Source organism: Gossypium hirsutum, chromosome A05 (assembly GCF_007990345.1).
Source record: "Gossypium hirsutum isolate 1008001.06 chromosome A05, Gossypium_hirsutum_v2.1, whole genome shotgun sequence".
NCBI classification, from domain to species: domain Eukaryota; kingdom Viridiplantae; phylum Streptophyta; class Magnoliopsida; order Malvales; family Malvaceae; genus Gossypium; species Gossypium hirsutum.
The window spans coordinates 55,240,177-55,257,519 of record NC_053428.1 but is presented as its reverse complement, the minus strand read 5'-3'; positions in this window follow the sequence as shown (position 1 = coordinate 55,257,519).

Genomic DNA, 17,343 nt, shown 5'->3' with positions numbered 1-17,343 from the left:
TCAACATTAATTTCTTAATTAATCTATTGCCGAATTACTAAGTCATTTACATCTATGTCCTATTCGTACACCACAAAACCAAATACATAGCTAAATACATATTTTCTTATACTCATTAATGAGCCTAACCACAACTAAACCTTCCATTATTTTATTTTAACCAATTCGTTATACAAACATATTACTTAAACAATATGCGTATATCAAACCAATACATCATATGCCATAACCGAATTACATTGTTACCAAAATACATAGCTAAACTAAATAAAACATGTTTCACATATTTGTACATAGCATGGCCAAATCATCAATCAAATATATCTATTACCTGAATTCAACATTTAGCCGAATACACTCATCAACCAAATTAAGCCACTACTATCAAATACAAGACATAATTGAATCATTAAAACCATGAGTAACATAACAAGCATAATTCATACTTATGTTTATACCATAGCCGATTCAATCAAACCAAATAAAATCATCACTTGAGCAAAGCAAATGAGCCAAACTTAATAAAATAAACAAGCCACTTTTTCATGGATTTTTATATACACAACTCTTAACCGAATATAAACTAGCCTATACATGCCATAGGTTATAAAAGTATCAAGAAATAGTAGATAGTGTGATAGACTTTGCTGACGATCCCCGAGCTCATAACTAGCATTCAAAATCTATAATAAGAGAACAAACATACATACATAGTAAGCTATCACAGCTTAGTAAGTCATGAGCAAATAAAAGAAACAATGACATTATTAACTCGATTTAACCAAACCAATTCATGCTATCATAATCACATTTAATCTCAACTTGCAAATTCATATACAACATATACATTCATGTATCAACTTTAACTTCGTCGAAATACATATATATATCCATTGTCAAAGTTATCATTTACTTTCAAGGTCACAATATCATCATAAAGCTGAATATATATATATACATTCATTTATGTATACTCATGATTCACACTTTAATATCACAAACATATATCATTTGGCCGAATATAGATTTGCATTCAATATACATGTAACCAACATTTTAACATGTATAATTCATATCATCACTTCAAATACCAAAACTTACCTTATTTTCAATACATTAGCTAACTCATACTTGAACCTTTTAATTTTATTTCACGTTCGGTCGTTACTTAACATTTCCCGATGAACCATTCAGAAATTAAAAAGGATACTCAGATAATCACACATATCTACAATGCCAATATCCTAGATATGGTCATACATGTAATCACATATTGATGCCATTGTCTCAGACAGGGTCTTACACGTAATCACATATCGATGCCAACGTCCCAGACGTGGTCTTACACGTAATCACATATCGATGCCACTATCCCGACAAGGTCTTACACGTAATCACATATCGATGTCAATGTCCCAGACATGGTCTTACACGTAATCACATATTGATGCCAACATCCGAGACGTGGTCTTACATGTAATCACATATCGATGCCACTGTCCTAGATAGGGTCTTACACGTAATCACATGTTGATGCCAACATCCCAGACGTGGTCTTACACATAATCATATATCGATGCCACTATCCTAGACAAGGTCTTACACGTAATCACATATCGATGCCAATGTCCCAGACGTGGTCTTACACGTAATCACATATCGATATCACATATCAAATAGTCAACTTTTATATTACTTAATCATCAAACATAAATCATTTTTACTAGAATATTAGCCAACTCAAAAATTTACCATTTCAATTACCATAATTCAAGCTAAAAATATCTCATATTTAATACAAATAACTTATAAATAAACATTTTACTAATTGATAAATCTTTAATACAAAATTTGTAATATACATGTAACGCCCCGATTTTTGGGCCTGGAAGTATTGGGCCTTGAGTCTGGGTTCGGGTGGAAAATGGCCCGAATAATTTGGATGTTATTATTATTTCGTATGTTTAGTTTAGTAATTAAATAAATTACGAAGGGTTTATGGTGTGGGAAAAAAGGCCCAAGAGTAAATTTAATTCGAGGCAACTCCTGAATTTTAATTTTGGGAGAGAGAGTTCTGGCGATATGGGTTTTTAAAGTTGAGGTGGTAAAATAGGACGCAAATAAGGCCTTGGTAAAGTGGCAAGGTGGAGCCACTAAGTTCCTAAAAAAAGGCGTCTGGGAAGGAATTAAAGGTCCAGGGTTCAAGTTGCAAGGTAGGCATATTGTTATTTCTTTTTAGGCATGTGTCGGGCATGTGATCACTTAAGTGAATTTCTGCAAGGGCCTTAGGGAGGTTGGGCCGATTGTTTTAGTTGATATTAGGGTTAGGTTCTTTTCTTTTTCTGTCTTGGAGAATTAGGGTTAGCCACCTGAAAGCTTTCACTGTCATTCATCCTTTCTGAGTTCTTACAAAAGCCGAAAACGCAAATTCCTTCTCCTTAGTGCCGATTTCTTCTTCCTCTCTTTTTCATCCATTTTATTTCTTCCTTTTTGCTTTTTCTTCTAGCCAAAACCTTCTGATCACCTTAATCACCTCCTCTGTCGATCCCATCCTCCATAAAACCTCCATAGCTGATTGCCATAAAAGCCGAAATCCCGAAAACTCACTTCTTGTGCCGATTTCTCCAAGCCAAAATCCTTTAGTTATTTTTGTTCTTTTTGATCAACTTTCATCTTCTCTAAACCCTTAGTATTTTTCGATAACATTACTTCAAAGTTATAGCCTCAAATCGTCATCTTCTTAGTCACTTAAAAAGTTGAAATACCATAGATTTAAGGACTTATAGCCGAAACTTCAGATCTCCTTGATTCGAGTTCTACTATCATTAGAGGATAGATCTGCATCAGATTTACATAGAAATCAAAGAGGAATAAGTGGTAAGTGCTCATCACCTTAGATCTAGTCTTATTTTACAATTTAGAAAAGCCGAAGTCCCTAAAATCTAGGGAGGCTGTTGATTTGGGCATAGGGCTTTAAGGGTCTTTAATCGAAGATTTATTTTGGTGATTAGTGTCTTCTAGAGGTTTTATCGAAGGCTTAGATCTTTGGAACAACTAGACTTAGATCTAGTCATCGGTTTTCGGCCAAAAGGTAAGATTCTAAAGGCTTTAGGGGCATGGTTCGAATATGGGTTGCTGAATATTGGGATTGGTTGTTGTGGGTTGCAATCTAAGAATTGTGGTAATCAATTGTAGTACATCGTAAGGGATCTCAGTAGCAGTCATCGTGAAACAGGTGTGTATCGAACACCCACTCATAGTTCAATTCGGCAAAAGCCAAAATGCCGAAATTCTGGCATTTCATGGGCTTGTGAGTGTGCGAGTGCTCACAAGACATTTAGAAATCATTAGATCTGAAATCGAAAAGTGGTAAGTAAGTCGTGTGTGAAATTTCGTGCACTTCGGTAATTGGGCCTTGATAGGCTAAAATTGGGCCGAATGGGCTCACGGGCCCATACGGGTTAATAAATAAAAATAAAAATAAATAATAAAAAATAGGCAATAAGTATATTCTGTTAGACCGTGGAATCAAAACTGCTTAAACCGATAAACTAGTCATAAAACTTGAATTAAATGGGCTTAAATTGCTAGTGGACACTGTAAGGCCCATTAGGGGTTTTAGGGCCCAATGGCTAAAATTGTGAAATTGAGATAAATAAATTATTGCAATGGCAAATGGGCTAGTAAGAACAGTAACATTCGTGAGAAACCTTAAAACTGATAAAATTACTAAAATTCCTTTATAGGTGGAAAATTTACAGATTTACCCCTAGGAGCAAAATTACTGATATACCCCTAGGGTTAAGGTTGACCTGAATGCATGTTTGACTATTACTATTTACTGCATGCCATGTTATTATTATCTGATAAGGTTGACCTGAATGCATGTTTGACTGTTACTATTTACTGCATGCCATGTTATTATTATCTGATGCATGGGACTGGGTTATTGATGGAGGAAGTACTGAAAGTGGCTTGACCACGTACTAGAGGCTTTGCCTCAACTTACTGATATCTGAACAGCAATGCTGCAACTGTGGAGTGCAGGGCTGGGTGGGTTGAACTATTCCCCACATGGAGTGTAGGGCTGGTACAGGTGGAGTGTAGCGGTTGGTTATAGGCTGGGTCAGGCTTGCATACACGAATATGTCTGTTCTGTTCTGGAATGGGCCTATGGGCAATACTGTTATCTGAAAATGGGCTAAGCCCCAATTTACTATATTCTGAAAAGGGCTTTGGCCCAGTACCCGCTGTTATCTGAATAAGGCTTAGGCCCAATGGGCTTGAGCTGACTTGGGCTTTGGATAGATTTTCCATACACACTGAGTTTTCCAAACTAACCCCCTTTCTCTTCCATCCTTGCAAGTGAGCCCTAGTTGGTGGACTTGGAGCTGGGCGGGATTCAGAGTGGCCACGAAGATTAAATTTCTGGTTTTAAATAAGTTTCAAGTAGCTTCCTTTTTAATTTTCACATTTATTTTTTATTATTTCTATTTTAGTTAAAGTTGTAATAAGGCCGCTCTATTATTTTTATTCTGGGTTTTTAAATTACTTAAATCGTTTTCGACTTGAGATTCACATCACTTAAATTGATTCCTTGAAATTGGTTAACTCTGGGTTTATCAAAAATTACTTGTTTTAAACCGACACGACAACCAAACGTCTTCGAAACGAAACTTTTCAAAGTACAACAAAAGTCACGTTTTTCTAAACCCTTAACAATCGATAATGGATAGGACTCATACTAGTGAATCGAAACATTTCTCTTAAAACTTCATTAATGGTTTTTGCAAAGCTCACCCAAACTTTAGTAAACTAGGTAACTTGGTTAGTGGTAGGTAATGTGACACACCGGATTCGGCCATAACGTCTAGACCGGGTTTGGGGTGTTACAATACATCATCAAATCCTTATAAACCAACCTAACTAATTTATTACATAATCAAATATACAATTATAAACTAAATTATAAGATCATATAACTCACAAATCATACCACAATCACATTTTTCATTACTCAATATCGATTCAGAACTTACTAATAATCATTACCATTATTTATAGATCACATATATTGAAATTTAACAACATCTATTTGCTTATAAACTTACCTCGGACAACAGTAAGCGGAATGGGATGATTATTTGACAACTTTGGTTCCCCCTAATCCAAATTCGATTTCTTTAGTAATTGGAATGGCCTTTGGCTCACATAGATTATGTAAAATTCAGAGAGCAGAATTTGCCATCTAGCCATCCTTCCGTTCAAAGCATTTGACTCCATCATATATTTTAGAGGGTCCAACTTCGAGATTAGCCAGGTCGTATGGTACAACATGTATTGCCTCAACCTTTGAGTTGTCCAAATTAAAGTGCAACACAATTTCTTAATCGGTCAATATCTCAATTCACACTCAGTGAATTTCTTACTAAGGTAATTTATCGCCTTTTCTTTTCTTCCCGACTCATCATGTTGACCCAGCACACATCACATAGAGTTATTAAACACTGTTAAATACAGTATTAATGTCCTATCTGGGCTTGGAGGTGACAGCACTGGGGGACTTGACAAGTACTTTTTAACCTTATCGAAAGCTTTCTGGCATTCATCATCCCATACACCTGGGTTATTTTTTTTAAGAAGACGAAATATGGGGTCACATTTCTCTGTTAATTGTGAAATGAACCAAGCAATGTAATTTAGCCTTCCAAGAAAACCTCAAACTTCTTTTTGAGTATGCGGTGGAGGCAATTCTTATATAGCCCAAACTTTGTCTGAGTCAATCTCAATTCCCCTCTCATTGACTACAAAGCCCAGTAGTTTTCCTGATCTAGCTCTAAAAGTACATTTCGTTGGATTAAGCTTTAGTTGAAATTTTTTCAATCTCAATAACAACTTTCTCAACACTTGGATGTGTTCCTCTTCGGTTCGGGATTTGGCAATCATATCATCGACATAAACTTCGATCTCTTTGTGCATCATAACATGGAACAAGGTCACCATGGCCCTTTGATATGTCGCTCCTGCATTCTTCAGCCCAAACAACATCATCTTATAACAGAATGTACCCCACAAGGTTATGAAGATAGTCTTTCCCATGTCTTCAAGATGCATCTTTATCTAATTATTTCCCGAGTAACCATCCATAAAGGAAAACAACAAGTAGCCTACCGTATTATCTACTAGAGTATCAATGTGAGCCAAGAGGAAGTTGTCCTTTGGGCTAGCTTTATTTAAGTCTCTATAATCCACACACATCCGTACCTTTCCATCTTTCTTAGGAACAGGTACAATATTGGCTACCCATTCTGAGTATTTGATCACCTGTAGGAATCCGGCATCAAATTGGTTTTTGACTTCTTCCTTTATTTTTAGCACAATGTTTGGCCTCATCCTTCGAAGCTTCTGCTGAACTGGCTTGCAATCTTCTTTTATGGAAAGGCAATGTACTACAAAATCGTGCTTAACCCAGGCATATCCTGGTATGACTATGCGAAGACATCTTTAAATTCTTAAAGTTACCTAACAAGGTCTCACTTTGTTTCTTCAGTTATGCACGATCCAATTTTTACTACTTTTCCTTCTTCCAAGGTCACCATGTCCACTGTCTCCTTATGAGGTAGAATTTGTTTTTCCTCTTGTTCTACCATCTATAACAAGTCCAGAGATAAGTCACAATCTTTATCATCTTCAAAGTCTTGAGATCCTTCTAAACACATGTCTTGTTCAAAAGGTGATTTTGAGTCAGTAACAGTGTCGCTCATGTCATTGATATCCAGGGACCTATTGTAGGTACAAAAATATACAAAGAATGAATGAATTTAAGAATTATTATCTCTATGGTATGATTATGAATGAAATGAAAGAATGATTTGGAACAAAGTCCAAAAAGGGCGAAGATAATTACTCGTACGGAAAGTATAAAATAACTTCTTGTATGGAAAGAATGAAAGAATATTTGCTCAAAACAATAGCAAAAATGTTCTTCATTAAAATAATGATGTTTGAACATGAGCCTATTTCACAAAGAAATCCTTATTGCCTCTAGGCTTAAAGCAACAAGTGTGTTTTGAACATTACTCTGAGTAAGCTCTAAAAACTATAGGAGTTTCTTCTGCAGTTCAGTTGTCTGGAACACTCCCAGGTTCATAAGGACGAATATCTAACAAAGTCCCTTCTTCAGTTGCTTCTTCAAATATGGCATTGATGTGAACATTTCCCAACATTTCTTCAATTTTTTCTTTCCCTGGCATCCTTTGCTTAGGATGAATAATCCCTCCTGATACGAAAGTCTTGGATATATGATCAATTATCATGGGTTCCCACTTGATTTCTCTACCACTCAAATATGCCCTTCTTCTTTCCTGCCTTTTTTCCAATTCCTTCTTTCTGTGTCTCGCATCTGGCTTGAACCCTAAACCAAAGCGGTCATGTTTGTCCTTCAACGTTGGAACCTCAACTCTTCCTTGGAGATGTCTCCCAAGTCCCCTTCCTGGTAAAGCTCCTCTTCCTACCATCAACTGTAGACCCATCCTTGTAGTTTTGGATATTTTTGGTGCCAGAATCCTGCTCCCTTCAGTGATGAATGTTGCATTTACAAACTCCAAAGACCGAAAAGAACATTCATTTGCTTCATCATCTGTCTCTAAATATGGCGCATCATTGGTTACAGCTGCAATAATATCTTCTTCGTTTTTATCGTTAGTAGCCGACCTTATGATACTAGCTTTAACTTCTGATGTAGCAACGAAGGCACTGCCCCTGTCGAATGTATCCAAGGTCTCCCTAACAAGAAATTGTATGAGGGTTTAATATCCATCACTAAGAAGTCCACCCCATATGTAGTTGGGCCAATCAATAAAGGTACTTCTATTCTCCCCATGACCCTTCTTTCTGTGCCATCGAATGCCCGAACTATATTCTGACATCCCTTCATGTGCGAGCTATGCACAAGTAATCTATTTAATGCAGACAATCTATTTAATTTAGACAAGGGTAATACATTCAATGCTGACATCAAGACTCCTGGCAATGTGTACCCTTTGCATCTGGTGGTTATGTGTAAGGCTTTAGTGGATCCCATACCTTCTGATGGTATTTCATCATTGTTGAATAAGATGAAGTTATCAGCACTTATGTTATTAACCAGCCGATCTAGTTTATTGACAGAAATATCATTAGTCACGTACGTCTCGTTTAGCACTTTCATCAATGCACTTCAGTGTACCTCTGAACTTAGGAGTAAAGCTAGTATAGATATGTGAGTTGGTTGTTTATGCAACTATTCCACAACATTATACTCACTGTGTAACACCCCTAGCCAGAGTCCGATCGCCAGTTTAGGCTATAAGGTATTACCGATCTAAACATTTAATTTTTCATTCACAAAATTTAGCAATAAAAGCAGAAATCGAACTGAACACATACCAAACCTTGAGTTATATACATGACATTTTCATATGGCCAAAATATATACAATTACAAAACATATTTTGTCAACAGCCTAACCTATACATGCCATATCGAGTCCAAAATATAACTGTACCAAAAAGATTGATAGTATGAAGAACTGCTGATGATCCCCGAGACGGTGGCCAAAATCAACAATCTATAAAACAGAGAAATAAGAAACAGAGTAAGCTTTCGAGGCTTAGCAAGTTTTAAGCATTTCAACAATTAAAACATGTCATTTAGATCGAACAATGAATATTACCAAATTCGTATTCTAATTACAATCACTAGGCCAAATATACACAAGTATACCACACATAAAGACTATTGGCCGAATGTAAATACACAAAGAAATTTTCAACACATGCTTCACTTTACTTTATGGCTCATACAACTAATTTAATTCACATATTTTCATATAATGGCCAACATCGATCGAATAGATCATTTCTCTTATTCATAGATATATTAATCATTCACATAATTATATCGTTGTTTGATACTAATGACTCACTTTGCAATCAATTCACATAACAGTATATAATACGTACCTGGTCATTACCATGTATCATACATATTCGATAATAGTTTACTTTGAACATTTGAATTTGTAATCTCATTCGAATCACCGGCGTTAAGCCTGCTAGGTTTCAAAACCCGAATCCAATTACTAGCTCAAAGCCTGCGGAACTTTAAGTCTGGATATACAACCAGCACTAAGCCTGCGGGATTTAACCCGGATATATATATTACCAGCACGAAGCCTGCGGGATTTAACCCGGATATATATTACCAGCACGAAGCCTGCGGGATTTAACCCGGATATATATTATATCGAGAGCTAAGCATATTTACCCACATAATAATTCGACTCATATAACATAACACATTTGTACTTCACTTTCTTTATTCGAGCATGAACACACAACGAAAGCATACTTTCAATATAACATCGATTCAACACTTATACGCAAGAACACATAACCATCTATTTGTCTCGCCTAACTTCTACCATCCATTTGGTTATATGCCATATACTCAATCTATTTATCATACTTATTTCATTATATCAATTATCTAATAATTGTAATTACTCAAAACTTACCTCGGATATATTTGAATAGTTACGGATAGGCTATTCATTGCTTTCTCTTTTCCCCTATCTGATTTCGACCATTTTTGCTCTTGAGCTTGATTTAAAACAAATAGATTTATTCAATTACTTATCAAGTAAGCAATTTAATTTAATACATGTATATCATATATTTAAGGTACAAATGACCTTACTAACTAGCTATTTAAACATCACACATATGCCCTACTCATGCACAATCGAACATATTACTAGGCTACAATTAACAACTATATTTATCCTCAAATGATAGATTAAAATTATCAAGGAACATTTTAATAACCTATTACTTTGCATATTCGAATTTCATAAACTAACTTGCATACAAATTTCACGTATTTATTATGGAATAAGTGCCGAATTACAGTTTGTAATAAAGTCAAAATATATCTCTCATCATAGAAATGAACTTACAACGACCTAGTATACATTCTTGCCGAATCACAATTTAACCACAAACCTAACATTTTAGTCTCTTTTTATTAACGAACCACATTAGTTAATCATTCCAGTTTAACATATAATTACACATATTGTTTATACATCCATATCAATTGACTTCATTCATCAAGACCTCCAATACGAAATGCAAAACATCCAAAATTTTCTAGAACCTAAAGTTTTTGGCCGAATACTACTAAACTCAAGCCACCATATATTTTTTTTCTTTTTTTATCTCTAAATCACACCTACAAATCACATTCGGCACTTCTCATTTACAATTTTACAATTATTCAAATTTACTTACAAGCTCATTTATATGACATCTAAAGCATTAAACAAATTTTTCATCAAGAATATAGCATGACCGATTACCTATTATTATTATTTTCTCCCTAAATCTAAATTCGGCATACCCAACAAAAATCAAATACCAACCTCAACTTTTAAGCTAAAATAACAAACAACTTAACACATCCAACATGTTTATCCATGCTAATGACATCAAAGCTTCTACTAAAATAAAATTTAAATTCCTTAGCTGAATTTTCAATCCTCCAAAACCTAAATTCAATCCAAGAAATATGTAGAATTCAAACTAATCATCCAAATTATGCATACATTTCTAAAGGTGGCATTAAACATACCTTCTTCTAGCAATCACCATAGCCGAAAATCAAACAAAAATTTTATTGTTTCTCCTTTCAAGTTTCGGCAATGGAGGAACAAGATGAATTACTTTGGTTTCTCCTCCCACTCACCAATATTCAATTATCTTTTATTCATTAAATCATTTAGTAGATATAAAAAGGTTAATATAAAATATATATAATATATATTAACAATATCATGGCCAGCCACTATCCAATAATGGATAATTTGACATGCAAGTCCCCTTTTTATTAATAGGCATTAATATATCACTTTTAAAATTAGCCTATCACATTTCACAATTGTCTCACATAAGTCCTATTGAAATTTCACATGCAAATGACAAAAATTAAAGCATGAAACTTTCACAATTGCATTTACACATGTAATCAGCACAAAATATAATGGTAAATTATTTTTATGACTCGGTTTTGTGGTCCCAAAACCACTTTTCGACTAGGGTCAAATTAGGGCTGTCACACACTGTGCTTTAGAAATTTCAGGATCTCCTTAGCTTCCTTCTCTTTTACCGACTCATTAATAGGCAACTCAGGCTTGACTGCTTTTCCCTTCTTTTGTTCCACCATCAGAAATTTTCCTTTTACAGGTTTTGTTCGAGCATCTATCAAATCATAGCGTCTTCCACTACGCATGTGAGAACCTACATCTTGATCCTCCTTTAAAGTCCTGGCTGAACTCTCCCTTCCCGGGATTGTCACATTACAATCATAATTCCAGGGGACCTTTTTACTATCCTTATAAGAGAAGACTGTTGGTTTTTGGATTATGATCTTTGGTGTCATCTTCATCCTAGCTTCATTACTTTTAGGACGTGAAATAATGACCATAGGATAATTGACTTTTGGGACCTTCATTGTTGATTCTGACGCGCATATGCTTTATTCTTCTTTAACTTCTTCACATAACTTTATCTCTTTATTGTCTATCAGACCTTGCACCAAAGCTCTAAATTCTACGCATTTTTAGACTTTATGCCCCTCTTCATGATGGAACTCACAGTAGTTCCTTATCTCTTTGCATCTCCCTTCTGGATTTCAAATAACTAACCCCATTTTTGCCATCTCCTTCCAGACCCATCTCAAAGGAGTTTTTACTTCTGTAATATCTGCCTTGATCCTTCTCCCCATATTTCCACCTATCACGTTTACCCCATTATCGGTATGATTGGGTAACGGGTTTTCTGCATGAGGTGTATTATCAAACTTCACAATGCCCATTTGAATAAATTTTTCAACTAAAGTGAAGTTTTCTATCAAATGCCCTGTGATCCCTACATGGTACTCACTTTGAGCATTTACATTGTACCATTTGAGGTATGGGGGGCTGTAATGGCTTTAAATAAAAAGGGGCCACCACATGCGCATCAAATAAACTTTGATATAACTCTTTATATGTCATTGAAATTGGCGTAAATTGGAGTTTCTCAACATTTTTTTAACACCAGATTCTTGTCTCGATGAGCGTTGACCAGCAGCTATCACTCTTGGTTGGCTTACAGTAACTAATTTTGAGTAACCCTTGTTATATATGCTTGTATTATTCACCTCGTTTTCCTTTTTCCTCAAGGCTAACCTTTTGGTACTCTCTCCTCCCTTTATCCTTCCACTTCTTATGGCATTCTCGATCATTTCACCATTCATCACTATATCTAAAAAATTTTTTGTGGCACTTCCCAGCATGTGGGTGATGAATGGAGCCTTTAGAGTGTTAATAAAGAGCATCGTGGTTTCTTTCTCCAAGAGCGACGGTTGAACCTGGATGGCCACTTCCCTCCATCTATGTACATATTGTCTAAAACTCTCATTCGGTTTCTTCTCCATGTCCTACAGAGTAATCCTGTCAGGAGTCATATCCATCACATGGTTGTACTGCTTCATACATGCTTGTGCTAAATCTCTCCATGAACAAATCCTGATACGATTCAGCTGATTGTACCAGTTGGATGCTGCCCCCACCAAACTATCTTGGAAGCAATGGATTAGTAGTTGATCGTTGTTAACATACCTAGTCATCCGTCTACAAAACATGGTGATGTGAGCCTTGGGGCAACTGGTCCCATCATACTTATCGAATCCTGGCATTTTAAACTTGTAGGGAAGTACTAAGTCTGGGACCAAGCTCAGATCTTTAGCGTCAATTCCAAGATGACTATCAGCACTTTCCATTGCCCTGAACTTTTCCTCTATCCATTTACATCAGTCCTCTGATTACTTTTACGATTTTGTCCTTACCCTCTCCCCTTCCACAACTTCATCCAAATCAGGAACAACTGGATTAATTGGGTTATCTCCTGGGTTAGAGCCTGAGCCAGCCTGAAAGTTCATTGGTATCGAAGCTCCAGCCTAAAACTGTTGAGGCCTGATTGTAACAGATGGTCTCCATGGGTTTATGTAATGCCCTTTACCCTTATCCAAGGCCAGAACAGGGTACGAGGCATTACCAGACTTAACCATACACATAGACGAAAATCGGGCCATAAAATTTCATTTAATTCAAAACTTTTCAAACACATGCATAGACTCATATTTAAAGACATATAACGTGGCATAAATGAGCACTTACACATCCATAATCATGCAATAACATGCCATTCACTTTAAACATATTTACTTACCATTCTATATATAATATACATTCTTACATTAACTAGAACTAGACATGCTAAATCTTATTCTCATTTTATACCACCATAATTTAGTTACCAATTTGTCTATTAAACATTCATATTCAAGGAAAAATTACTCATTTCTATTTAATTCATGATCCACTGGCCTGCATTTAACTTACCTGATGTATTACCAATCATGCATAACAAACAAAGCTAACTATATCATCACATCAAAACATAGGACATGACATGATTAATTAAACTTACAAACCATAATGGATAAGGACCACATCTCATGATCATATATGATAACTCAATGCAGATCGATACGTATGGTCAAAGTCATAATAATAATACATATCACAAACCAACTTCCTATACATGCCCTCACTTGATATTTCTAATATTTGAATTAATTCTCCCAAAAATGATAGCTTAATAGTGTGATTTTGCCTCCGACGATCTCCAACCCCGAGCCGACCTGCCAAAACTGAAGAAGTAGAGAGGAGGGGTAAGCTTTACACTTAGTAAGTCCATATGAAGTTAATAAGAAATTACCCACATGTTTTTTTTCTTAAGGTAAAACATCATAATTGTACAATTTACTCTTATTCAAGTTAAGCTATTTTACCAAGTTATAGTTACTAATTCATTTATATCTGGAGCTACGAGACTTCAAATTAAGTTTCGTTAATTTTACTTGAAACAAGACTCATACACCTTTCTCCCATAAAATTTCCAAAATTTTTGGTTTAGCAAATTAGTACAGTTTATTCATTGAAGTTTCCCCTGTTTTACTGTCCAACAGTTCTGACCTCTCTTCACTAAAAATTATTTTTCTTATAGTACAGAATTAGGATAATGCTGTCATTTATCTTTCTAGAGAATAGACTCATTAAATATTTTAATAATATAGATTACAACCCATAATTATTTTTATACAATTTTTAATGATTTTCTCAAATCGAAATAGGTGATTACAATGTCATTTAAACTCTGTCTCACAACAATTTAAATATCTCATAATATAAATTTCAATTGCATATACCATTTCTTCTATGTAAAACTAGACTCATTAGGCTTTAACCTCATATTTTATTCAGCCCCTAATTCAATTTCCACAATTTATGGTGACTTTCCAAAGTTCCACCACTGCAGTAACACAAAACTGCCAAGGCTAAATTTGCTCATTCATTACTATTATTCATCAAATCCATACAATATCATTTCATTCATAATGGTAAGAACACATAATTATTCTTCATAAGCATAAATATATAATCTCAATGTCATCAAGTATCAAGGACTTATTTCAAATCATTTCATTTTCATAATATTCACCAAATACTATATACATCATAGATCATCACATGTCAAGGCATCACACATAAGTTTAGTGTACATACCTGTACAACTTGTAACATAACTCAAAGACATACTCACCAATGTCTTATCTCATTGGGATCATCAACAAATACTTCACCAAATTACCTGTTGAACACTCGGAATATAATCGAATACACGGAATGCATGCACATAAGTGCCATGCCCACAGCTAGACAAACTCAATAGCCTGCGGAATATATGTGTAGCCAAGCTACCATGTAACCCACCCATAAGTGAACTCGGACTCAACTCAACGAGTTTAGATGCCTAGTTACATCTCACGAATTCGGCCTCAACTCAACGAGTTCGAAACTCAAATATCCTAGTGACAAGTCACTTGTATCCTAATCTATTCCCAATGTTCAAACATGATTTTCCTCAATCACACATCTTTGCTATCTTCCACGGAATGTCGAAACCGATACTTGATAGCCTTTCATATTTATCAAGTAGCTCACATAATTTGCATATTACACAATAATAATCCACAAAGCATAATATTTCATGATAATAATCATCATATCATATAAATAACATTAAATTACTTAAAATGACAATTATGTTACTACATTTATACATGAAATTACATCTCATTTAATATCAAGGCAATAACATTAAATTACACATTGCATTATTAAAAATCATATGAACTTACCTCATATGCAAAAATGGCCATTTTTACCATTTTGTCCACAACCTGATATTTTCTGATTTTAGCCCGAATTTTGATTTTTCCTTGCTAATCTAGCTTGGGAGTTTGAACAAACCTTAACCATGGCTGCTATTGGTAGAAACGGTTGAATGAAGAAGATGATAGCTAATTTGGCTTATTTCCCTTTTTAATTCTTTTAATTATTAGTTTACCAAAATACCCCTAACTTAAAAATATTTTATAACACCCATTTCAAGTCTATTTTTGTCCAGCAATTAACCAATAGTCTAATTTCCATTTAAGGACCCTCAATTTAAAATTTCATAACAATTGGACACCTGTAGTATGTAGAACTCAACTTTTGCACTTTTTATGATTTAGTCCTTTTGACTAAATTAAGTGCCCGAACGTCAAAATTTTCAAACGAAATTTTCACGAAATTATTCCATGAAATCGTAGACCATAAAAATATAAAAAAATAAAATTTTCATCATCAGATTTGTTGTCCTGAAACCACTGTTCCGACTAGGCCCAAAATCAGGGTGTTACAGTTTACTTCCAGTGGTGCTTGAGCATGTGTAGGGGTAAAACCCAGAGAATAAGAAGGTTCCTCATTATTCTCTCCAGCATTGATCGTAGGACTTTTTCCTTTTTCTTGCCCCCAGCCAGCAATTGGGATATCTGATTCATCATATTCCTTTGAGACTCTAGCATTTGGTCCCTCATGTCCTGCTGGATTTTAGCCATTTGCTCTTGCATATGTGCTTGCATTTGTTGTTGCATCTCCTTTTGCATTTGTTCCAAATTTTCTAGTCTTTTATCCATTGCTTTGGTTTTTCTTCGTGTACTGTAAGGATGCGTACTTGGTATATTTTTTTCGGTTTCCAGATTACTAAAATAATTTTTAATTAATTAGGATCCTTTGGTGGACTTTAATGCATATGATGTAATGTGATGTAGATGCATGAAATGAATGCAAAAAAAGCGTTGATTCTGATTCAATTCCATTTAGAAAAATTTACTAGAAAGCAAAGCTCTTTACATAAAACGGGTTACAAATAAGGCTTTGCCCTAATGCTCAACGTTTTAATTTTCTTAAGAAGTGAAGCTAGTTCCTGCCCCTGGTCTGACTCCAATTCATACTTTACACTCAGTATATCTGCCTGCACTGCCAAAGTCTGCAAGTGATCGGCTACCTCCTGAATCTGAGCCACGGCATCTCCTATAATGTAACCTATGTTTCTGACTTGATTTTGAGAATTGTGAAGCTGTTCCTTCCAACGCTCTTCTCTTGCTTCAAAAAACTCAATCCGCATTTCACAATTCTGTAATGCCGCCTCTAATTCTTCTAATTTTCCTTTCATTTTCTCCAACTTGTTTAAGCTTGCTCTCAACTCCATCACAGAATTACGATTTCAGTACTGATGAAAAGATTTTTCGGGTTCCACTACTCTAGCATTTAATTCGCCATATTTATTTCGGTTTTCTGACAAACTCTTCTCTAGGGCCTCATTTCGTGTTTGTACCTCTTTAAATTTCCTTTCCCACCGATTAGCTTTGATCTTTTCCTCTCGAATCTCTTGACACCACTACTTTGAAGTTTTCCCCAACCCGGCAGTTTTCATTGATAGAAGTAGTTTCTTATAATCTATCTTCAAACTATGCAGATCTTCCTCAGCCTTATTTTTCCCTTTTCTTAACTTCTCAGCTTCTACCTTCTGCACATCCACATCTAATCTCAAATTCATTTTTTCCTCCTCCAACTGCTCAATCCTCTTCCCAAGCTCGGAATTCTTCTTTTCGAAGTCTTGCCTTATGATATCTAACTCTGATGGGACCACTTGCAAGCATTCATCTATTGATTGAGCGCCTTCCAAATTCGGTCCAGGTATGTTATCATTTATCCTTTTACTAAGCCATCCATTGTTTTCAAGAGTCATCATTGAACCAACAACTAATCTCTTCATCCAGCGGGTCTACTTCCAAGCATCAGAATCTCTC